At 40.4% G+C, this 25,867-nt stretch overlaps 1 protein-coding gene across 4 annotated transcripts in view; it reads left to right on the top strand.

Moving 5' to 3' along the window:
* EXOC4 (exocyst complex component 4) overlaps positions 1-25,867 on the top strand; it is a 754,775-nt gene that overhangs the window by 488,057 nt on the left and 240,851 nt on the right. The gene's annotated exons all lie outside the window — the stretch shown is intronic.

Raw genomic sequence — 25,867 nt, 5'->3', positions numbered from 1 at the left:
GATCCCGGGTCTCCAGGATCGCGCCCTGGGCCAAAGGCAGGCGCTAAACCCCTGCGCCACCCAGGGATCCCCGCTTTTTAAGAATCTAAAAAAAAAAAAAAAAAACTATACTGTGTAAATGTAGGAGAGGGAAGCATTAATGATTTAGCAGCCTCAGGGATGTAATGGGTTTGGGAGCTCAAAAACTGGTTTTAAGAGCTTGTCATTAAACAGGTTTTTAAAAAATAAATAAATAAAAAAAAAAATAAACAGGTTTTTTTCCTATGTGTATATATATTTTTAAACTGCCCTTTTATGTTAATAGAGACAGCATCTTGCTTGGACCTAGCAAGTGTCCCAGATTTACCAGGAATCTACCAGAATTGTTGTGAATAATTCTCAAGGAACAGTGTCTTTTTTTCATTTTGGAGCATCAGAGTGTCATAATGAATCCCACACTGGACTGCAGTGGCCCAGTTAAAGTATGCCTGCCATGTTCCGTTGTTGGCTGGAGCAACCCCACAAAGTGTGGCCCGAATGACCACTGAGGAGTTTCAAAGGTGTGGTGCCTCTAGACTGGCAATCACCTTAGTTCCCCACAGCACGGGCTTTTAAAGGGAGATCTAAATGGAGAACTTCTATGGCTGCCATAGTCCCTGTTAGCATGTTGGTGTTTTTTGAAACTAAGAATTACTAAAATTTGCCCTCTAAAATGCAGAGTGATGACTTGATCTGCTAGAAGTTGCTCTGGTTATAATAGGCCTGCTTCATGGTGACTCCACATGGTTTTTTATTAGTCTTTGGAAGAATGAGATGCTGGCCAGTGCATTAGCAACACTGATGAAAATGGAATATTCTTCCTATGTTCCTTCCAACACTTTGTTTGGTTCAAGAGCAAATGACAACTGTTAGCTAGAATGTCTTCCTAGGGGAAATAGAAAGTCTAAAGAAGAAAAAAATAAACAAAAACAAAAAGAAAAAACCTCTCTAAATGTAAAATTCAAAACAGGCTGTGGAGAAGGCTGTTTTAGGTGATCTGGATCATTTGTTGGTAGCCTACAGAGGTCGTCAAATTCGATTAAGCTAGACTTTTTGGGGTTCATGGATTCACTGTAAAAATAAACTGGCTTTCTGTCGGTTCTGAAGCCTAAAGATGATTTGTCCACACAGCAGTGATGATAACAGAACAGTGGGTTAGGAGTTGGTAGACCTGAGTTTTGATGCCCGGGTCTGCCACTGTGTTTTCTTTAGCATCTTAACTTAGTCTTTTTGGGTTTGTTTCTTTATCTGCAAAATTCAGGAGGTGGAATGTCAGTGACTACAGAGACCCTTTCTAATTCTAAAATCCACTGATCCTAAAACCAATGTATGAGGTTTTCCCGGTAATTGAAGCCCAGCCATCCCTGTACGTGAAGTGTGTGGGAGAGCTTGAGATGTTTCCAGAGAATGTGCCTTGTGTTGGGCCTTTTGCACATTCTCCCATAAGGGCTCCACACTAACTCACTGTGATCAGAGGAGAGGTAGGGGCTCAGGCCCTCAGCTCCCAATTGTGTTCTTGACTGATTCACAGCTATTATTCCTTTGGGGGAAATTGTCTAACTTATTTTTAGTTTAGCCAGCTACAGAACACAAATAATATTCTTCCAGACGTGCCACTGCAAGAGTGACAACACACAAAAAAAACTTTTGTCATGTCGGAATGTACTTCTTCTAATTTTAATCATTCCCTTATGGCTTCTCATTTTTTCAAAAAATCATTTCTTTGTGATCCTAATGTGTATGAGTCTTTCTACTAATTTGTCTTTGGGGAGGAATTCAACCAAGTTGTGTCAGTATCAAGGAGCTGCCAAGGGTTACAATATTGTTTATGTTCAGTGTATTTTAAGCCTTTGTTGAGAACATGTTAGCTTCCTTAGCTCAGAGAAGGTCATCAGTGCAGACATTGCTACTCATTTGTCAAAATGCTGCATTAGGAAATGTTATATTTATACATACCTAGGTTTATTAAAATAAATGTAACCTCTGAGGGCATGAAATCATTCTGGGATACAAACTAGATAGATACCTGGGCCTCTGGGCTTACAAATAAGCAAATATCCCTTCTTGGTTTTATAAAATTGTTGGATTATTTCAAATCACAAGAATGCACCCATCCTTGGGGCCTTGAGGGCATTAACATTAATCAAAGTGATGCAAAATTCAATTAGACATTATCTGATGCTCCCTGCATATTGATCTCACTAGGCAAGGAGTCTCTTTTGCAATAATCTACTTGAACAGATGAGACTCAGATCAGGCAGGCCGAAAGCTGTGAAAGGATAAGTCTCGAATCAGGGCAGAAAAATGATCCCAACGTGGGAACCATCTTCATGGCATCATCTATACCAGAAGTGAAGTCTGGGGCAAATCACACTTTTAATGGGTCTCTTGAAACACTTTCTTTTGTGGATAAAATCTGGTTAAATGAATACCAGGAATGACTACCCTTACACTAAATGTTGCCACTACCCGGGTACATAACCATAGTCATACTGTGCAGATAGGGAAAGGGGCATGATGTCAAAGAATGGCAGTGTTTTGTAGAGGTAAGTCTACAGAAAGGTAAGTCTCCACAGACATGACTTCTGCTTTTAAGGCTACATGTTAGTTGATCTTCCCTGGTCAATGGCTCAAGCCATTGTAAGGCACGGTGACAGAGTGGAAAGACTCAAGTGTCAGTATACATAGAATTAGAAGCACAGCTATGCCATTTTTATCTCCCTCGTGACAGTGGACAAGTTCTATACATCTGTGCTTCATCTTTAAAATAGGGACATGTATCTCATGGGAGGATGATGAAGGTTAGTAATAAAGTATACATAGTAATTTATGTGGTTCATAGTATTCATTAAATGACTTTGTAAAGAACCTTCTGTAACTCATATCCTCTACTATGGATATGAGCCATTGTATCCCTTGTAAAACTTTACTACTTCCCAGCGGTAGGGGACTTAGAGAATCCATGTTTTCATGGCATCCTTCGGTCTCCATGGCTGTATAGGCTACCAAGACCAGCTCTGGCTGGAAATATCTAGAGACCAGGGCTTGTCTATGGTTGATTGTTGGAAGAGTGGATCATGATTATATAGCCAGGTGGCCTTTGATGCTTGCAGGTGAAGCACTGCTATGTGTGACATCATATCAAGCCGTGGCCCCAGCTGCCATCCTACTTGCAGGTCCCCTGGGACATAGCTGCTTTTACGAACAGTGAATTTTATATGATTCCTAGTGGCATAAGGCCAGAATGTTCATCTCATTTCACCACACCAAATTGCTCATCCATGTTTGTGCTCTTGAACTCTTGCATTTAAGTAGGGTAATAAAGTATGCATTCATTGAACTGTGTGGAAAGTTAGTGGATGGGATCATCGCTTATAGGCAGTTCTAAAAACTGTCAATTATTTGCAAGGGAGGAAGTTCAGATTTTGACAAACAAAAATAACTTAGTTCTTTTGCTTAGGATGTACCAGTAATACATGTTCTCAGTAATAGGAGGTAATACAGATCTGTGATTGTGGATGCTTTGACATTTTGCTAAACTCTTCTATACAATTTAATTGTTCTGACCCATAGTTGATAGCAGTGAGTACTAAGGGAAATTTTTTTACACAGTAGATGAAATGCATATTTGTTTTTTCATTGTTTTGATTTGCTTTTTCGGCACAACTTACAAATGTGATAAATTCTTCACACCCCCATTCTTCGGTTCTTAAAGAATAGTAATCATCAGCTTAAAACATTCATTTTATCTATCTTTCCATTTTCAATGGTAATATTAATAATTATTATGTTAATAATTCAAATCAATAAAATTTTAAATTATGCCTTTTAATCTTTTTCCTTAAAGCACTTTCTTGTTTGATTAACACGTAAGCTCTCCTATGCCCATATTTTTTTCTCTTAATCTTCATCATCTTTCCCTGACTAGGCAAAGAGGTCATGTGCAAGTGCTTGTAATGGCACATAGTAGCTATTGAACTCCAGTGGTTAAGACTTCAAGAGGCCATTAAGAGGACAGAAAAATGTACCTTTGATATCTTAATTTGATCACTCTAACTGAGAAAATACACCTTAATGATTGTTCTGTAGGTATATTGACCTGATCATTCATTTGCCTGCTAATTTGGATCCTCGGTCTTTACCTTTCTGGGTTTTATCTGCATTTAAGTGGATGATAGATGGAGAAGGTGGGACATCAATATTCAGGTGATGGAGCACAGGCCTTGACCTGTGTGCCTTTCTCTCTTCATTCTTCCTGCCTGGAATCTGTTCTTGTACATGGCATTGCTGGTGGGCTCCATCAGAGGGCTGACAGCACAGGCTAGTTATAATGATGCTTTCAGATTTCTTCAGAGTCTGTAATTAAATGACATCACTAAGTCTTAAATGCATCTGCTGTGAAAGTCAGAAGGCTAAATTATCCCATTAAAGAGAGAAAAGTGTTACTTGGTGTTAAAGAATCCCAAGTTTAGTATGCTGAAGAGTTGCTCCGGGAAAGCTGTTGAAAGCCAGTTGAGCATGGAACATAGTGGGAAGATTGGGAGGCTGGTAAGGCCATGTGGTTCAGAACAAGCTGTTCAAGAATCACAGCTGCAATCAGGCTAACTTTTAAAAAAAGAAGGCATTTTTTTTTTTAATGTTTCTTTTTTTCTTTCCCAAATGCGGTTAACTGCTGAGCTGCTGGTTTTTCCTCTGAACCACTGTGCTAACCCAGGCAGCTAGCAGCTACTCCATGACCCTGGAATAGTGTATCGTTGTTAATTGGAGCACAGATTCACTGAGGCCAATGCCATGAGTTTAGTTCCCAAAGGAGCAACTAACTTCGCTAAATTAAATCACCAGTTACCCTATTTCCAGACCTAGTTAGCCGTCTGCCATCTCGCTGCGTATAACAAAAGGGGATCCATGGAAAGAACCTTTATTGACCAGCCCCAAAGTACCACCACTATGGAAATGATACCTTAAGACTATGATGTCTGTGCATCCTTGGATAAGAACACAATTTTTAGAATTAAAGTATTATTACTTGTTGCAGTACAATAGGAAATATTTATTTGGACCTTTGTCCCTGGTTCCTGCCACACAGCTCCTGAAACACTTGGAATCTGTGCAGTGATAGAGTGACTAATGAGATGACTAGTGACTGGGTACCCCTGGGTAGCTTCAGGGTGGGGGCTGGTCACCAGAAAGACCAAGGCAGGAGTAGATTGAAACTTTCACCCCCGGCCCCCCAACCCCCAGACTCCTAGGAGGGGAGAGACACTGGAAATGAATTTAATCAATCACCCATGGCCAGTGATATAATCAGTCATGCCTACATAATGAGACTTCCATAAAACCCCCTACACAGCAGGATCCAAGAGCCTCTCCAGATTGGCGAAGGCATCCACCTGTCAGAAAAGTGATTACCTGGACTCTACTGGAACAGAAGCTCCTGTGCCTGGGACCTTTCTGGCCCTCACTTGATGTACCCTTCATTTGGCTGTTCCTTTGTTTCTTTATAACAAGCTGGTGATCTTAAGCTAACTATTTTCCCTGAGTTTTGTGAGCTATCCTAGCAGATGATCAAACCTGAGGATGAAGTTGTGGGAACCCTGATTTATAGCTAGTCAGTCAGATGTCAGAGAGGCCCAGGGCTCATGATTGGTGTTTGAAGTGGAGGCAGTCTTGTGGGCCGCAGTCTTTGACTTGTAGTGTCTCACGCTAACCCTCCAGGTAGTTAGTATCAGAACTGAATGGAGTCATCAGACATCTCGTTGGTGATGAGAGTTTCAGAGAATTGGTTGTGGGTGTGGAAAATATTTACGAACTGGGTGTCAGAGTGTTGTGACTTAAAACCAGCTCATACTTTTTTTCTGGTGATCTGTTGTGAGATACAAAAAACAATGCCAGCACTTGATCAAGTCTTAGCTTTTTCATAAACTGTTTTCTTCGGCCCTTCTACAGAAATGATATTTTCCCACTAGATTTTATTCCTTCGCCTATGTATCTGGTTTAGGACATTGTATCATGGTTGAGGACTTTGGTCTCTTGTTTACTGAGTAATAGTAGGGTAGAATGGTAGCAGAGGGAGGAACCCAGGTGACTTGAGCAAAAGCTACCCCATTTATTTCCTTCCTTCTTCCCTAAGCGTGTATTTACTTTCTTAAAACTAGCTGGCTCCTCCCATCCCCAGCACCTGAGAATGCCAGTTTCTCCAGGCACCAAACCAAGAGGCCGAGGAAGAGACAGAGGAAAAAAACAGGCCTGTGTTCTGTGTTCTTGGTTTTATTTTAGAAACACTTAAAAAAAAAAAAAAAAAGTCTGCTTCAAAGCTCAGATTCTGTCCAATATGCTAGATAAATCAGTGAAGAAGTTTTTTTTTTTTTTTGGTTGGTTTGTTTGGGGTTTTTTGTAAGTAAAAGAAACCAGTACACACATACACACAAAAGGAAAATTTGGAAAGATAATAGAGTGTCTCAAGAATCCAGACCTTTGGAAGGAACGAAACCAGGGCAGCTCTGGGAACGTCAGCAGGAAGAATCTGTGAATATTCTGTAATGCTCCTATTACATGACCAGGGCTCCCAGTTTGGCCAAGTAGTGCAAAGACAGGGCCATGCAGCCAAAAAACCTTCTTTCTTTATGGATTCTTTCTGAGGAGACTGGGTAGGCCATCCAAAAAGTGTCCATGTTGGTAAGGTCCCAGGGGCTTCCTTTTAGTTCATCAAAAAGATATCAGAAAGCTTTCTAGATGAGCACACATTCTAGAAATGCAGCGAAAGTTTTCAAAGTGTATTTAGTACCTGAGAAGTTTGGAACCCTAGGTCTAGAAAAGGCTTAAGACCACATAGAAGGTCTACACTCTGTGTTATTTTATATTTTGCTGACCTTTATTCAGTAGTTTGCCACTTCCTTTCCCTGCCTCCCAAAGATCCAACAGAAGGCTGCCTGAGCTCCAGCAGTGATAAAGTCATTGTCCTGGCTCTCAGAACACTTGGGCTTCTGCATCTTCAGGGAACATACAGTATGCAACCTATTAAGTTAAATTTAAATTTCCCCTTCTACACATCAGGCAGACAGAGAAGAAATTCCACTCGAGTTGATAACATAAGATACAAATACGGACGTAGTTACTATTATACTTCAGGGTTGTAAATAAATCCTAAATGATCCAGTATAGACAGAAAGTACTTTAGACAGAAAAGAGGAAGGATTCCTGAATAACCATGATGATAAGTAACATTTATTGAGCATTTTCTGTCATATACCACATTGAGCAGCACTTTCTATGGGTTGTGTCATTTAATCTCTCCACATGAAAGTGGTATTGTTTTATAGATAAAGCGACAGGCTCATGGAGGTTAACACCTTGTTTCAGGCAGGTAGTAGGAACATAACCTAGATACTCCTTCCTAACGCTCATCTTCTTAACCATTACGCGACATATTCTAGGGAATTGCCAAGAGGAAAGGGAATAAAGTTCATATATATTCAGAACACTAGAATTACTAAGTTCTTGGTTGATTCACCCTGCTGCTGTGGCTTCTCCTTTGCTGGCATCTCCTTGTCTTTTCTATTTCTAAATTAAGAGATTTAGGATTCAATCTTTATTTTTTTTATTTTTTATTTTTTGGATTCAATCTTTAGACCCCTCTTCTTTTCTAGGAGATGCACTTCCTGATCTTATGACTTTGAAGTACCAACTGTGCACTAATATTTTCAAAATTTTTATCTGTACTGCCAATCTCTCCTCTCAGCTCTAGACTCATCTATTCAACTGCTCAGTTGATCTCTCCATTTAGCTGTCTAATTCACGTCTTCCTCTAAATTTGTCCAAAAGAAAACTCTTGATTTCTTTTAAAACCTGTTCTTCCTGTTGTCTTGTTCATCTCAGTCAATGCATCTGTTTGCTCAGACCAAAACTCTCCATGTCATGCTTGCCACCTCTTTCTTTTATACCGTGCACATGATAGGTCTTTGACAAATCTTGTGTGTGCCTCCTTCAGACTTGTATAGAGAATCTAACTACTTGGCACCATCCACACTGCTCCCGCCCTGGCCCAGGCCACCATAATCTCTCTTTGGCACTGTTGCTGTAGCCTATTCTCTGAAGCTCTTACTGCTTTAGTCATTTACTCTGTTGTCCACATGGCAGTCCAAGTGATCCCATTAAAACACAGAGTAGATCATGACAATCAGGGTAAATTCAGATTCTTTACCATGGTATATAAAATTTTCATGACCTGCTCCCCACCCCGCCCCCCAGTGATTTATCGGGTGTTGTCTCTCCCCACCCTCCTGCTTCACCCACACTGGCTTCATGGATGTTTTCTGAATGCTAAAATTTTATTCTTCCTCAGAAACTTCACAGTTGCTGTTCCCCCATGTTGGAACACTGTTGCTCCAAAAATCCGTATCACTCTTGACTTTATTCTGGTCTTTGGTCAAATGTCACCTTCTCCAGAGGCTTTTTCCTGGCTTTTCCTTTTCCTTCTGAAGACCAACCATGCTGCACTTCCATTTCCCAGTCTCCCTTATTTTGCTTCATAGCATCTGTCACTGCTGGATACATGTCTGTTTCATGTCCGTCGCCCCTAACTAGAACATAAGCCACATTTTAAGCAGCTTTGTCTGTTAGGTCACCAGTGTCTAGAGCAGGGCCTTCCACACAGTGGATCCTCAACAAATTCCTGTAAACTGATTAGCAGTTGTGTTCAGATGTTTATTCCGTATTAACCAATTCACTAATTTTAAGTACAATTCCAAAAATTAAATATATTCATACTCAGCAATGACCTCAAATTGCTGGTCCCTTACAAAGTCTGCTGTGAGATCCCAGTGCAAGGACAGGGAACCCTGAAGCTGGAATATATGATTATTTAATAAGTATTTGTTAACTGTAGTTCAGCCACCTGCTATTCTAGGCTTTTGGGGAGGTTCAGAGATGTGTAAGACATGGAACTGGCAGGTGGTTAACTCTGGCAGTGGCATTGCCTTATTCTAGTGAAGTAGTGAGAAGTCACAAGGAAGGCAAAAGGAAAGCCACCATCTCTGCTGAGTCACTACACTGTGGTGATGCTGTTGTAACTACATCCCTGTGTCTTCCTAACACATCACCTGGTTCCTAAGATCCACGCTGCTTTCTTTTAGTATTCACTAACGGTTTACATTAATGTGATTATCATTCCTACTAATCCATGACCTTTCAGTTATCTTTAAGCTGGTTTTCCATTCATATTTGGATGATGTTGGTTTCCTCAGAGGAAAAAAAACACTATCAGTGATTGTGGATGAAAAATAAAAGTAGTAATAGCAGTGGATTGTAAATTAAGGAAGAGACTTGAGGGATTTTAGCATTTCAAAAGGAAAGGTCGTCTGCCAGCTGATGAATGGATAAATAAAATGTGGTAAATCCATGCAGTGACTTGTTACTCTTCCATAAAAGGGGATAAAGCACACGTACATGCCATAACATGATGAACCCTGAACATGTTACACTGAGTGAAAGAAGCCAGTCACGAAGGCCACCTATTGTATGATTCCATCCATATGAAAAAGATCAGAACTGACAAATGTGTAGAAGTAGCAAGTAGATTATTGGTGCCCTAGGGCCAAAGGTGGGATGGAGTTGTGGGGGAAATGGAGTCACTGCTAATGGGTATAAAGTTTCTTTTGAGGGGTGATGAAAATGTCCTAAAGTGGATCATGGTGATGGCTACACAACTCAGTGACTGCATTAAAAATCACTTTCAATGGGTGAATTGTATGTGAATCATATCTTAATGAAGCTAGAATATAAGAAGGAAGGAAGGAAGGAAGGAAGGAAGGAAGGAAGGAAGGAAGGAAGGAAGGAAGGAAGGAAGGAAAGAAGGAAGGAAGGAAATTCTGTATCCGAAAAGTTCTGGAAAACTTAAGAATTTTCCTCTGACTCAAGGCTATACAGGAACTCTCCATTTTGTGCTACCTTGTATTTTGCTGCCCCTTTATTCAGTTCTGTGCCTCTTCACCACCACCTTCCCCCCCACCACACACTCACTGGCACTTATTTCCTTTGGCCGCACTTAACTTATTCAATTGGTAACTTCCAGGAAGCTTTCTAATGTAATTTTATAGTCTACTACACTAACGATATAAAATTACCATTTGATGATAAAACAAAACAATGAAGTGTACTGGAAATAAGATCAAAATGGAATTTGTAAGTCGTAGTTTCTAGGCCTAGTGCTGACCTAGATATATAGCTTTGGTCAAATTGTGAAACTCCATACCTTAGTTATTTGGGCTGCTTACAAGACTGTGGTACCATTATAACAATTGCAGGTTTGCTAATCAGTCTAAGTCTTCTTTATTTCAAAGGCAAAATGTTACTATGTTGTCGATGGTGAGGGATGACAGAAAAAGACTTTGTCCTTTACATTTCATTCTCTAAGAACACACTGTTGTTTAACATAATGAATGACTCTGTGTGTTCGTTGTGTGTTTCAACCATCCCAGCGATATTATACTGATTTAGTTCCTAACTCTTCCTCTTAGGTGTAGCCATTGTATTGATCACCTAGTGTAAAATGTCCAAGGACTTGCCATTTTTTTCCTGGAGAGCAAGATCGCCAGCCCCTTGACCACATAATTAGAAGAAATATATGATTCTCATGTAACGAACCTGACGCCACTGATGTTAGGCAACTCCTAAGGGAGTCAGAAGCTGCCTCCAGCCTGGTAAATAATGAGCACATAACCAACACAACCTGATCTTCCCAGTGGAAATGACAGTCAGCCTACTTTACAGTCCGCAGTATGGACAATGAATCAGTGGTTGCTGAGTGAACTGCAATCACCCCAGCTGGAAGAGAGACCAGCTTTTTTAGGAGCAGCAGAGCATGCAATAGAATGTAGACAAGGAAAGGAATTTGATGAATTGATTTTCACTGGAAAAATCTGAGAGATGTCTTTACCTGCGAGCGCTTAATAGTCCTAAAGCTTTAAGCTGCTAATGAGTCTTTGCCCACCCCACTGGGGGCACTTACATGTTGCTAAGCACTGAGTGGGCTGAGGCAAATGATTCAAAACCATGACTCAATTTCCTGGAACTATGGGGGTGATAACTACAAAACTTCAAATTGCACCAAAGCAAAAGAACTTAAACATGACTGGTAGAAAATACACGGAAGCTATTTGCTTTCATCACAAGTTCACATATTAGCCCTATTCCACATAATTTTTATTTCACAAGTGGCAACACACATTCCACCTGAAATAAATGGTTAGGCACGTTCTTCATATAATGCATCTGCTATTACTGCAGCTAGGTTATCCTTTTCTTTAACATTTACAACTTGCCAGTAACAGAAGGGAAGATCTCACAACTGAAACATTCTTCAGCTTCACAGAACAAGCCTTTCTAGAGTGAGATTTGCGGGTAGAGGTTCACGTCGTACACCACTGAGGGCTTTGTGGAACCTGCTTGTCAGAACATTCATCCTCAGGCGTATGGTCCCAATAGCTTTCACAAGCATTAAACTCACTTAGAAAATAATTAGTAATCAAAAAAGGCATTTAAACTCAACTCTCTGAAGCATGGAGGAAGAGGTACATTACAGAAATTGAATTATCAGTATAAATATCTACTTTAGTTATAGACATAATTAGGTTTTAGTGAAAGAAGACATTTATGTAGATTGGGGAGTTGTGGGAGTGTTGTAATCATTGAAGTATTTTTATTAGGGCTGGGTATCAGGGACTTGTATTGAATTGTGGATCCGTCTTCTCCACTTGTAGAGGTGAGATCCTAATGTTTTCGAACTAGAAGAAATCTGACAGCTGATCTCATTTAGCAGCTGATAGTCCAGGATTCCCACTTCCTAGAATTTGTGAAGTTGGTGATAAGCTTCACAATTCGTTTTTGATAGACTGGAGAGTATGGATGCACATATGATCTGGTCACAAAATTACAAATAGGTTTATTTGTATTCTGGCTGGAGTTCTATCAGGTCAAGATATGGAACCCACTGTCAGGCTGGGTCTGCCTAATTCAGTCATGCTTTTTGGTTCCCTGTATATAGCCTCACAAATGGCTAAGGACTTAATATTTATTGGTTTGCTAGTTGGACAAATAGGAAGAAGAAATGACTAGATGTTCTCTTGACAGTTACATAAACTTGAACTGATTTTTAAAAGGAGAAATTGATTCTTTAAGAAATGTAGTCGAGTTAGTAAAAATATTTCAAAACAAAATCTCAGTGAGAGCAAATTAGTAAAGTAAGTTCTAGATGTGTAAACTGCTTTCAACAGTTCTGAACTAGGGGCCAGAGAAGTTAATTAGCTTGCTCCAGCCTGAGCAACAGGGCAGTGGCAGGATATGGATTAGGATCTAGAGCTATTGGTTCGGTGTTCCCACTACAAACTTTATTATCTAAAACAGATCATGTTTCTGTATATTTTTAATCTTTGTGAAATAAAGATGTTATCTGAGCTTTAAAAATCAAACATCTGTGGCTCCACATAAAACTTAGCCTCTATAGTTGCCTCCTTACTTTTATTATGTATGACGTACAGAAACTGAAGTGAACGTTGTTTTTTCACGTGCAGATGTTATTTAGGGAAATTTGTGTGGTTTAGGGTATTTTGCGGGGGTGGAGGCTGTATCACTACCTTTGAGGATCCGATGACACCCGGGGACCGTGAGAAATCCTGGGATGCGCAGACCCATGGAGGTGTACGCATAGAATTGGGTGATTCATGGAGCCCAGGATGAGGACACTGGTTTAGGGACTGCGTTGCCGTTCCTTTTGTTTCTCTTATGGTTTGGGATGTTCTCTTGAGCACTTTCACATTTGCTTCCACTCAGATCAGAATTAAACAGCCCATAATATTTCGTTGTTTAAAACCCCCCCAAAAGATACTTTACACATTGTCCATTGAAAGTGATTATTTACAACTAAGGCATTTTCATTTTTTAAAAATATGGAAAATGATAAAAAAAATGCTGTAGAAGAAAATTGTTCACAGGAACAAAATTCTAAATTACTGTGCTATGATGAAGCCGTAAATGGAGCTATTGTAGAATATGCATTTTTATTCTGAAATGGAAATGGAACTGTAAAAACTGAGACGATTTTGATGTCCTGAAAAAAAGTGTCTACAAATAGTATGCATATTTAGTTCTTCAAGAGGAGGTACCATAAGGAACTCAACTTCAGGTGGTGTGAATGGATTTTGTGTGTTCTTGTTGACTTTGGAGCATCAGCAGCGCCAGTGTAAGAAAGGAGAAGGTGAACATTCATTTCCCTTTTTGAAGGCATTCTCCCCCCCCCCCCCAACTTATCCCACCCTTAATCTTCTTGACCTGTGAAAATACTTCAATAACTAGGAAAGCAACCACAACACGTTCAATTGACAAATGAAGGTGTTTCATGAAAGTGGGGCTTGGAAATCCTTAAAGAGGAGCTTGTGGGGGAAGCCTGCTCCCCCCTTTCACCATCTTCATTGATTATTTTAATTCTAGTGATTTAAAGAGACTCTAACAGAGGCAGTAGTACTCGAGTGATCATCCCCGGATTTCTCAGGTACCTTGGGTAACTCTTGAACGGGGAGTTGCAAACACCCAACTGCAAAAGGATTTGTACAGCTCAGCCCTCCTAACCACTGTGAAAATCTCCCCTTTGCATTTTATACATAGTTGCCTCTCTTGGCTCTCCTGATCTAGCAGGAGACTGGTTGAGAAATTAGATTTGAGGTCCTTAAGCATGGGAAACCAGTTTCTTCTCCTTATCTGGCCCACCCTTGGCTACTGAGTGTTTTTTTTTTTTTCTTTCTGTTTTCCAGTGTCTATAATTGACTTTGACTTATTCTTGAGGGCCTCTAATGTGTGGGCTCTTTGTTGGAATAATGAGTCTGTAGAAATCCAACATCATGCACGTTCAGATGACGTCAGTAATTAGAGCAGTATTTTCATCTTTGCCATCCAGACAAGTCATGGACTGTGTGTCTTCCTCCCATTTTAAGTCAAAAAGCCACTGGCAGCCTAGCACCTTGTCATCTGTGCTAATGGTACAGCTACTGCCTGGTCTCCTTAGCAAGCCTGGTAATAGAGCCTACCTCTTCTGCTTTGGAATTCTTCCTTAATTTTTAGTGATTGTAAAATCTCAAAATTAAATCAAGTTTTTCCGATTTTGAACTTCAGTTACTGGGCTACCCCATCTCTTCTCATAGCACCTGAGAGTCATTCAAGTTTCCATTCTTTTGGCCCAAGAGTTCCCTTCATTATTATATCAGTTTCCTTGGAAGCTGTCCAGGCGGTGGGTAATAAGCCTGAATGTGCCCCAGACCACTGCCACTGATCACTTGTTCTTCATCTGGAGCAGCATTCTCTGGCTCCATTGACTGAGCATCTCCCAGTTAATCACTCTGGTTTTCAAAGCAACTACTCCCTGCAAGTGCTTTAATTGTTGAATCAAGAGACTGTACAGTCAAAAGAATCAAGTTTTAACCAAGTTCACATATAACTAGGGTTGAATTATAACTTGTACCCTCAATAAGTAAGGAACAAAGACACTTAGAAAAGAGAGAACAGGGATCCCTGGGTGGCGCAGCGGTTTAGCGCCTGCCTTTGGCCCAGGGCGCGATCCTAGAGACCCAGGATCGAATCCCATGTCGGGCTCCTGGTGCATGGAGCCTGCTTCTCCCTCTGCCTGTGTCTCTGCCTCTCTCTCTCTCTCTCTCTCTCTCTCTCTTTCTGTGTGACTATCATAAATAAATAAAAATTAAGAAAAAAAAAGAAAAGAGAGAACAATGGTTAATGGGCCCCATTTGTTTTGTTTCGTTTTGTTTTTTCAAGCCAGCACCCCATAGTAAATCATGAAATGTGAGGGCTGTAACCAAACGATCTGTGAAGCCCATCTAGTGAGTAAACTGAGGCCCACGGGCAGCCAGGTTGGAATCTAGGTCTTTGCCTTCTCAGGCCATATTCATTTCGTGGCTCCATGCTGTCTCCATATTAATTAACCTTTTCATCTGAGATTCTAGCCCATTGAAAGCATGAAATGCTAAATCTCCTACTACAGTTGAGACATTTATGACAAAGCTGCTAAAGTGGGGCAGAGAAGTAGAAAAGGATCTCTTGTCACCCATGTGGTTTCTTAGAAGTAAACTCTCATTACATTTGGGGGCACAGATTTCACCAACTATATCACAGTTTCTCCCTTTAACAATTGGCATCATGATATTAAAAACTTCTGTAAAGGCATTTCCAAATTGATGCACAGAGAGTCAATGGAACACCTGTTAAAGGCACATCATCATGGTAAATAGAGCAGGAAATACGGAAGACACGATAGTGCCTTCTCTTAAATTCTCTTTCCTTAATTGTACAGTTGTAAGATAACTTCATTAAGATTCTTATGATTGTGTTTTAATTTATTGTAGGCATCTAGTCCTCTAGTCTTAAAAGTTTCTGGTTAAATGCTATGTAACCTTCTCTACAGGCAGTTTATTTTTGTGAGTGTTGTGTGCCTTTAATTTCTCAGTGAGGTCAGGTCAGATGAAAGAACAGTTTCACTTCCCCAAGGAGACATGTTTTGGTTCCCAGATTGTTTTTTTTTTTTGTTTTTTTTTTTTTTTTTTATGATAGTCACAGAGAGAGAGATAGGCAGAGACACAGGCAGAGGGAGAAGCAGGCTCCATGCACCGGGAGCCTGATGTGGGATTCGATCCCGGGTCTCCAGGATCGCGCCCTGGGCCAAAGGCAGGCGCCAAACCGCTGCGCCACCCAGGGATCCCCAATTGTGTTTTTCCTGGAGCAGCTACCAATCAGATTTATGGGGGAGAGGACCTGTGCAAATGAAGCCCGAGGGCCACTCCTCCTGAATAAGACTGCCCGGAAAGGCTTCTGAGTTGACGGAAGGAGAACTAGATGGCTTTGCCTATTACAAGCATGGCATTGACATAACATTAGGCTAACAAGATTATTTTTAGTGATCTGTGTCTTTGGTTCTATTTGGAAGACACCTGACTTTATAGATGGGCTCCTTCTTTAGTTATGTGCCCAGGAAGCTAATTATTCAGTCGGAGGGTAATGAAAGACTCTGCCATCTGTCTGCCGATTTAATGGAGTGTCAGCACATCCCAAATAGGAAGTAATTGGATTGACAGACACAAAGCCAGTTATTAGACTGTTATTATCTGATTGGAAAAAGCAGGCGGAGAAGCGTACAACTGTAGCAAAAACTAATCTGATGATGTCTGTTGTTCCCGGAATGCACAGTCTGCCACACAGAATTCATGGGCTCTGAAACCCCTGACCGGCTTAGGAACGTTTGGAGTTCCTTCTCTCGGAATCCATCTCTGTATTCTTATTACAAATCATTATAATGCAATCTAATAAAACACAGTTTGCATAAAGATGGGGCCCATTTATAAAACTGTCACTGCAGCCACTCTATTAATAGAGCCATTTTAAAGATTTATTGTGAGCATATGTTACTTTTTACAGGGGGCCAGATTGAGAGCTGCAGGATTTGAACAGGCAAGAATGTGCTACTGGTGGTAATTCAAAAAATAATTTAAGCTATTCTACCCAAGTAATATCATTAGACTCATACCTGTTTCTTATTTTTCAGGTGTGATCATTAAATGATAGTCTTAATGAGGCATCAAAGGAATGGGACAAGGTCTGAGGCTGTGTTGCATAAGCACTTTTTTTTTTCCTTTCACTAATTCCAGTGTCACGGCTTGGCATCCCTGGAAGTCAGGGGGTACATTGGATGGGTTAAATGTGACCTGGGATGAAGGTGATGGGGGGAAAGTTGTAAAGACAGACATTACTTCCATTTATTACTAATTGGTTCAGTGAAGATTGTAACCTCCTGGAGTTTCCAATCCTTGGAGTCCACAGAGGGAAGCTGACAGGGATCCACCAAGTTCACGTTTATTCACCAAGTATCTCTAGGGCCCCTGCCACATGTTAGGCACTTTTGTGGGTTCTAGGTGTACAGCTGTGAGCCAGCTTATGGCCTGGCCCTCATGGGCTTAAATGTGGAAAACAAGCTAGTAAATATGGCGCTAGGTTATAAGTTCTACAAAGAGGAAGAAGCAATGAAAGGAGATAATGATTGGAGAGCTATTTTCATTGTCAGGGCCTCCTCAAACGTCTTCGGAAGATGGATGGGATCGCATACATGTGTGCAGAGACCTGGTGGAAGGGATAGGATGAGTCGCATGACTGGAGCAAGAGCAGCCCAGGCCGGGGCACTGGCACACCCAGAGACCCAGCGCACAATTGACGTATTTCTGTCAGCATCACCAGGTTCCTTTGCCTGAGAATGGTCCCCAGCATTTCATATTTGCCAGTTGGGAAAGTCCAACAATGCGTTTGAATGGCTGTTGGAAATTCCAAATGATACGCAGACCTAAGATATTGCTAGTAAGCTCCAGATGAGCTCTGCAGACCTCCATTGTTGTAAAGTGGGGTGTGAAAATTTCCAATGGATTTCCTACTGAAAGAGACTTGGCTGTGACAGAACAATTATGATACAGACACTCTGTCATTTATTTGGCTGGCACATTTGCAAATAAGTGAACAAATGAATTGCTTGTTAGGAGTATCACTACCACATAATGAGTATTTGTGAGTATAAGTGCCATATTCCTGCACTTGGCTTATAGACATGAGATGAATAGAAGGCATTAGTGTAGGAACAACATCACTGCCAACCTTATAGTAACCCTCGAAGGGAAGTATTAGCCCTGTTTTGGAGATTACAGGCCTGGGGGTCAGCAAAATCCTATAGTTCAGTATCTGAGATCCCGGAGATTCCAACCCAGGACTTTCTAACCTGAGAGAGACCGTGTCTCCTCTTCCATATGCCACATTGTCCAGAAGATCACGTCAAGGAGCTCTTAAAATTTGAGTGGCCCATTGTGCTAGGAACCATGGGAAATAGAAAAACCATAATAAAAGCACAGGTTCCGGCAGCCCAGGTGGCTTGGTGGTTTAGCGCCGCCTTCAGCCCAGGGCCTGATCCTGGAGACCTGGGATCAAGTTCCACATTGGGCTCCCTGCATGGGTCCTGCTTTTCCCTCTGCCTGTGTCTCTGCCCCTCTCTCTCTCTGTCTCCTCTCTCTATCTCTCTGTGTCTCTCATGAATAAGTAAATAAAATCTTAAAAAAAAAAAAGGCACAGGCTCTGTACTCAGAGAAATGAAAATTTGGTTGGCAAGAGATGATACCATGAGAAATAACAGAGGACAGTGAAAGAGAAAGTAGAAACACATAATTGTGTTCCATGGACTATGAAAGCTAGGAAAGGTAGGGAGGCTAAAGTGGGCTAGGGACAAGAGGCCGGAAGCCAAGCTTTTCAAAGACAGGTGGAATTTCAGTAGGCTGTATTATAGAGCTCTGATCATGTATGGGTGTTAGAACCTACTCCTGTACCTACGGTGAAAACTGAGTATCATTGGGACTACCTGTGAAAATCACTTAGCAAGTGGGAAGTGAGCCACCTTCTCTCATTGTGGTGAATACAGTGCAGCTACATTTTCCCTCAAGGTTTCCTCCCTACGTATATTTTAAAAGAAGTATTTGCCCTGTGAATAATAGGCATTATATTGCACTAAATACCAGGTTATTTTAAAGTACCAGGTTACATAGTCCCACTCAGAGTGACCAGATGCTGACACCACAAAGGGTAGCCAGGAGGTGAGTCTGATGGAGGGACTTGGATCTGCATCTCTCTCCCTGGCCTGCTTACCGTGGGACACATTCTCGTCAAGTAGAATGGCAGGCTGGATGCCTTGCTGTATTTATGTTGCCCTCTCTCTCTCAGCCCATGAATCACTGATTTCATATATACATATATAAAATATGGGCATTCTGAAACTTTGCCGAAATGAGGTATGTTCTGAAAAAGTGGAAAAAACGAACGGAATGGTCCAGGGCAGGAATAATTTTGCATTCTTATGATACAAGAAGCCAAATGAGCATCCTTCAGAGGTATGGAAAAGTAATGGGGCCAAATCATGGGAAAGGGAATTTTAGATTCATGTGATGAAATTAGAAGCCATTGTAGGTTTTTGAGAAATGGAATTATCACTGCAGAAGAGATGTTTGGTGTAGATGAATCTGGTGGTGAAATGACAGGTGGGAATGGAAAAGACCAGTCCAGAGACAGATTAATCTAGAAGAGGGTTTAGACCAGTCATAGAGATGGGATTGTTTGGAGATGATTATTGACATTTCACCTCTCTTGATCTCATTAAAGTAATTTAAAGGGAATAATGCACATCCAAAGGAACGGATTAAGTATCAAGAAATCGATTGGCAAATTGGCTAGCTATAGCTTTTTGCAATGTGCTTTATCATCCATCCATGCATTCTATATTCTTTCCGCCCTCTCTAAATATACAAACACGTTACCTCCCCAGGTAACAGTCCCAGTGCAGCACTGGGAAGATGGTGGTGGGCATTAAGTAATGGATATGAAAGGGACTCATTCTGAAGACAAATTTGCCACACTATGATCATTGTTATTTTGTTTTTGTCCCTTTGGGGTTCTCTTAAAATCGAATTTAGATACATAACTTGGACATTTGAACATAAATATATCCTTCCATGACCCAGTTTCCAGTGATTACCATTCCTTCTGCATTTTCATGACAGCCCCTCCTAGGGAATTGACCCAAGAGGAAGGGACTCTTCCTGCTGCCTCACAAGACCTGAAAGAATCCCTTTGATTGTCTTTTTGATGCCATGAACAAAAAAGTCACCACTCCAAGAATAAAAGTTGTGTTGATCTGTTTTAATAACATCCCTTTTATTTTCCTCAGAAGACAGTATTAAGTAGTAATCATAGTATGAAACAATATTCCTGCCCTGAATTTTTCAATCCGCTGATGGTACAGGTTTCTATCTTTTGTTTCCAAAGTTCTGACAGACCTGGAACAATATTCAAAACAAGTTTGTTCATGAAAACATTTCACCAACATCCTCTGATCCTTGCTTTCCAGATTTAAGGTGACCCAAATAACTGAACAATATTGACATCTGATTAAACTTTCCCAGAGTAGACCTAACAGGCAGGTGTCTTCTGTTCTCTGATAACAGCACTATGAAGTGGCAAGCATGAGTAGTCAGAGAGCAAGATACACAAATTCTAAGAGCATCATAGGCTTTTGTTCCTTTCCAGTAGTGAAACTTACATAAATTACCTTGGGAAATAGCATGGCTTGGCCTGGTGGTCAAAGTTGATCAAGCCCATCTTTCTTCAGATGAAAACAAGAATTGCTGCCTGACAATTGGCCAAGAGCCACGACCTGCGTGGCAGATATGCACCAGATACCGTCACACAGTGAGGGAAGAGGAGGAAGACTTGGCATGTGGGGCCAGGGTGACTTTTCATGCATTATCACTTTCTTAACCATGCTGTTTACTCCTGTGCTTGTTTCCAAAGGGAGCACTGAGATGAGAAGCATGGACTGTATTTGGCAGTGATTTTCTTCTTGTTAGCTGTGAGCTAGGCATTATTTACTAGCGCCTCCTCATGCTGATGTTCTCTTGTTGCTTGAGTGTGTTATATTCGTTCTTTATGAATAATCAGTAGGCCTACTTCCCTCCCCCTACACCAGCGTATACCCAGCCAATAAGAGGCACGATTTGTCTTAGCAGCAATATTCATTGTAATTTCTCCATACTTCCTAAAGGTAGAGACTTGGAATTTGCGTTGCTTAGAGCCTGCACAAGTGAAGTTAGCTCGAATTGTCATGGATAAAGAAGATGAAAGTATAAAATGACCATAAACACTGGCCAGCAGGAAGTGGATATATATTTTTCTCACATGTGCTCAGTGAAACATAGCCCTCAGGTAGCTGGTTTACATTATGACCAATTTCAAAGCTGCCTCAATTTCCCACTTTATGCAAGGAGACTTACATTGCACTTCCACCAGTGTACCATGCTAGGAATGGGGTGGCGGGGAGACACTGACACAGCTGACCAGTATCCTACCCTCAAAGAATTGAAGTCATGTCGCCGGATACAGTTTGTAAACAAATTACCAAACAGTCTATACCATTAGTGCTGTCAGCCTGTGTAGAGTTTAATTCTTTTCTTTTAGGATCCATCACTTGTATACTCTTTTCTCAGTAAAAATTATATTTGATACCATGATCCAGCACATTCTGCATGTATATATTTTTTAAAAATCAAATAGATACATACATACACACGGACATATATATACATACATACATATATATATATATACACACACACATATATATACACACACATATATACATACATATAACAATTACACAAATCAATCTTTGCCACTAATATATGCAATACATCTGATAGTTCTATCCTATTCGGTCCCTGTCTACCTCCCTGTCTCTCGATGCTGATTGCAATTTTCTAATGTTATTTCATGACCACTAACTAAGAGAGTGTGGATTGTGGTTTGGATCCAGCATTACTTTAGCCCAAGTACCCTTTAAGACCAAGCAGTATGTTTTGTCCATTTTTTTAGTCTTATCATCTAGTGGTGCCTGATGTACAGTTAGCACACTAAAGGTTTGTTGGGTGAGTGAATGAATGGATACCCAGATGTACTCAACTAATTTTTGATCCAACCTGATGATTAGCACAGATATATTCCCTACAACCCTAACAGACAGAAATTAGAAAAAAAAAAATCACTGCCCCATCTGTCACCTCCACTGAAGTGACTAGAAGCAGGGTAATAAATTATATATTGAGAAATGATCCATGTAGCCCAAGGATGGGAAAAATATCTGCCACCCTCAATGTCTCATACATTTTACTTTGCTAATGGTCTCCTTTAATTCAACCCACAATTCAGGGTTTTTTTTTTTTTCCTGAATCCATGACTTCAGGAATGAAATCTACTTTCAACTATTTATGGTTTAAATTAATGCAAATAAGACTTTCTGGTTTGCAGTGCTGATACTCATTAATAAATATTTCACTGGGTATTAGAGAGATTCAGATGAACTAAATGAGGCTTTTTTTCAATATAAACAAAAGCCCTTGTGTTTTCACAACTGTGCAGGCCTAGCTTTTACGTCTGGCTTTCATGAAGAAAAACAAATTTAGATGGGCGCATCTATAGGAAAATGGGGCCTCTGGGAACAGGAGTCAGCAGGGTTTTGCTGTGAAATAATCCTCTAGTTAAACCGAGTGTAATCTCATTAGTAGGGTAATTGTGCTGTTAGAAGAAATGGCCAACCAGGTTAAAGGGAAACCCACATAGTCTAATTATTCTTTCACTTTTGTCATTGAAGAATAGAATGTCGAACTAGAGACAAAAGATGTGGATTTTGTGCTTGGCCCAATGTTCTGCTTGAGTCTTAGAAAATTCCAGATCCCTCCCAGCTACCTAGACCTGTGTATGACATTGGTGTCCTGTCGTAACACACCCTGTGATCCTTCTTGTAGAAGCAGATGCACCAGTAAGGAGGGGATGTCATGTCACTCCTTTTCATGCATGCATTTTTGCCTCCTCATTTTTTCAACACGGTCGTATGCATTGGACTTTCCCGATGTTTTTTAACCAAAATATCTAAAACTTAGTTATGAAAAATAGGCCTTTCCATCTTTGGAAATGAGCACATTGGGAAATTTTCTGTGATCGTTGTATCTGTGACCATTTATTTTGCTTTCTTCTGAACTTTTTCTTTCTTTCTTTCTTTCTTTCTTTCTTTCTTTCTTTCTTTCTTTCATTCTTTTCTTTTCTTTCTTTTAGATTTTATTTATTTATTCATGAGAGACACAGAAAGAGGCAGAGACATAGGCAGAGGGAGAAGCAGGCTCCTCAGGGGGACCCCAATGTTGGACTCAATCCTGGGACCCCGGGATCACAACCTGAGCCAAAGGCAAATGCTCAACCGCTGAGCCACCCAAGTGTCACCCCCACACACACACACACTTTTTTAAGGATTTTATCAACAAATACCTCCTGTGCAAGAGGTGTGATCAAACAAAATATGCATATGGGGAAAATGATATAAAAACATTTAAAGATATTATTAATAAGTATGAAGGTACATAGTAACAACCTGAATATATAGTTGCTAAATACAAAACTAACTCTTGTGCCTGTGGCTCTCATGCCTGTGGCCATAACCTTTCATTGTTGACCTCATAAAAATGGACAATTTTATGTATACTACCATATTGAAAATAAACTGTCAGAAAAAACTAGCCATCAGTCTGATGAGCTAGACATTTTTTCGTAGGTTTTACGAGACCAAATAGTTTTTTGAAATAATGTTTTTCCCTTAAGATGTACTTCCGATGTGTGCTGTGATGAAGCATATATTCCTTACCTTTTTTTTACCCATTGTTTTGAAAATAGGAAACACTTCTCGGGTGAAACCAGGATTGCATTGGATTTTTCTTTTTTTATGTTTGAAGTACTTCCATAGGCTTTTGCTATCTTGTGCGTATTCAGCTATAATTAGTAGCAACAGACAGCAAGAGTGTAAACTCACTGAGCAGAGTAACTGGATTGCAGACACTGACTGGTGGACAGTTGTTTGGTCTTCTATGTGTTTTAGGTATTTGTCGTCAACAGAATCCAGAGGAATATCAGTTATGTTGTAATCAAAATTCTTCAATAAGGTCTAGTTTTTCTTTGGAATTGTTGTGTATTCATCATTTTAATGCCTGTGTGATTGATAGATATTTCCCTACAGGTAATCAGCTAGACCGGAGACTATTTTTTTTCTGTATTATTCCATGTACAAATGTAATTATCTATATACTTTTCTGCTGCTCGGATTTGTTAGCAGAATTTTTTTTTGAAGATTTTATTTATTTATTCATGAGAGACACAGGGAGAGAGAGAGGCAGAGACACAGGCAGAGGGAGTAGCAGACTCCATGCAGGGAACCTGACGTGGGACGTGATCCTGTGTCTCCAGGATCAGGCCCTGGGCTGAAGGCGGCGCTAAACCACTGAGCCACCCAGGCTGCCGTGTTAGCAGAATTTTTAATGCTGATTTAGCCTTGCAGAGGATTTAAAAACTTGAATGAAACAGAGTGGTAGGAATTATAGTCTTTAAATCCTATCTTGTAAGTGGACCTATTTATGAAATTAACTATAAAGAAGGACATGTGTCTGAGGCCCTAGAAAGGAAAGTAGGACCATAATAGAATGGCAGCTGAGATGGCTTAAAAGCAATCAGTGTTAACAACCCATTGTGTGATGTTGAAACCCCCTCATGAGTGTGATAGGACAATAGATGGCCAAGAGGAGACTCCAGAAAGCAGAAGACGTCTTCCGAATAGGAAAGAGCTTTGTAGGAGGTAAATTTGAGGAAGACTTTGAGCCATTATGGATAATAATTTACATACTGTTGCAAGATCATTATAGATGCCGGTCTGGGAAAGTGTGGATGCAGAGAAAGGAACCAATGAGAAGACCATATTTGAAATAATCAAATACATGAACAAAGCAGATAAAAGTAGAAAAGCTTAGGGAACAAGAGGTGTCTATAACTCATAGATATCCAAATCGTTGACTACGAGATCATTCTCTATTTTCCAGGTACATTTTCTTAGAGCACTTTGCTTTCAGGGTGGCAGTTAATCAAGTGATAATAAACGCAAGAGTGGGATAAGAAATCATCATAAGCTAAGTTCAGGAACAAGCTTAGCTGCCAAATAGGTTCATTAGAGATAATTCAAACTGAGTTTTCCAGAGCATTCATTTATTAAATGTAATGAAATCATCCTTTTCAGAAACAGTGAAGGAGAGAACCAAGTGGCCAGCCTGTCTCTCCTAGCAAACTTAGAGTGTAATTGTATCCCAGCAGGCTCACATTTTGTGTTTTTGACACATGAAATTTCAGTCTCTGACTTCGGTCATTTATGTCCAAGCAGTATGCACTAAATTAGGCCAGATACACTAAATTCCATGTTACCAGGAATGTGAGCAGGTGTTGATTTGCCAATGGTTTGCCTTAAAATGCCTTTAAAAATGACAGTTTAACATAATGTGTACATCATTTATCTTCACGATCTTTTTTTTTTCTTTCACTTTGTCTCTATTCTTTTGTTTTTTTTTTTTCACCTTTTTTTGGCCAGCCATATTTATTCCCCAACACATAACCTTATAATAATCTATGCACTGTAATCCTTTTAAGAAGCACTGGCCTTTAGGGACACCTGGGTGGCTCAGTTGGTTAAGGATCCGACTCTTGATTTCAGCTAAGGTCTTGATGTCAGAGTCGTCGAATCCAGCCCTGCTTTGGATTCCAGGCTCAGCATAGAGTCTTGCTTGAGAATGAAGATGTGGTTTATGTATACAATGGAATATTACTCAGCCATTAGAAATAACAAATACCCACCATTTGCTTCGACGTGGATGGAACTGGAGGGTATTATGCTGAGTGAAGTAAGTCAATCGGAGAAGGACAGTGTATGTTCTCATTCATTTGGGGAATATAAACAATAGTGAAAGGGAATATAAGGGAAGGGAGAAGAAATGTGTGGGAAATATCAGGAAGGGAGACAGAACATAAAGACTCCTAACTCTGGGAAACGAACTAGGGGTGATGGAAGGGGAGGAGGGTGGAAGGTGGGGGTGAATGGGTGACGGGCCCTGAGGGGGGCACTTGACGGGATGAGCACTGGGTGTTTTTCTGTATGTTTTTCTGTATGTTCAATTGAATTGCCAATAAAAAATTAATTTATTTTAAAAAAAAAAGAGAATGTCTCTCTTCCTTGCCCTCTGCCCCTCCCCCTACTTGCTCGCGCTCTCGCGTGCTCTCTCTCTCTCTCTCTCTCAAAATAAAATCTTAGCGGGGAGGGGGAAAGCACTAGCCTTTCAAGACAAGCCCAAGTAAGTAGTAATAG

This window comes from Vulpes vulpes, chromosome 7, assembly GCF_048418805.1.
Source record: "Vulpes vulpes isolate BD-2025 chromosome 7, VulVul3, whole genome shotgun sequence".
NCBI lineage: Eukaryota > Metazoa > Chordata > Mammalia > Carnivora > Canidae > Vulpes > Vulpes vulpes.
The sequence above is the reverse complement of the archived record's forward strand: the minus strand, read 5'-3'. Positions and strand labels throughout refer to the sequence as shown.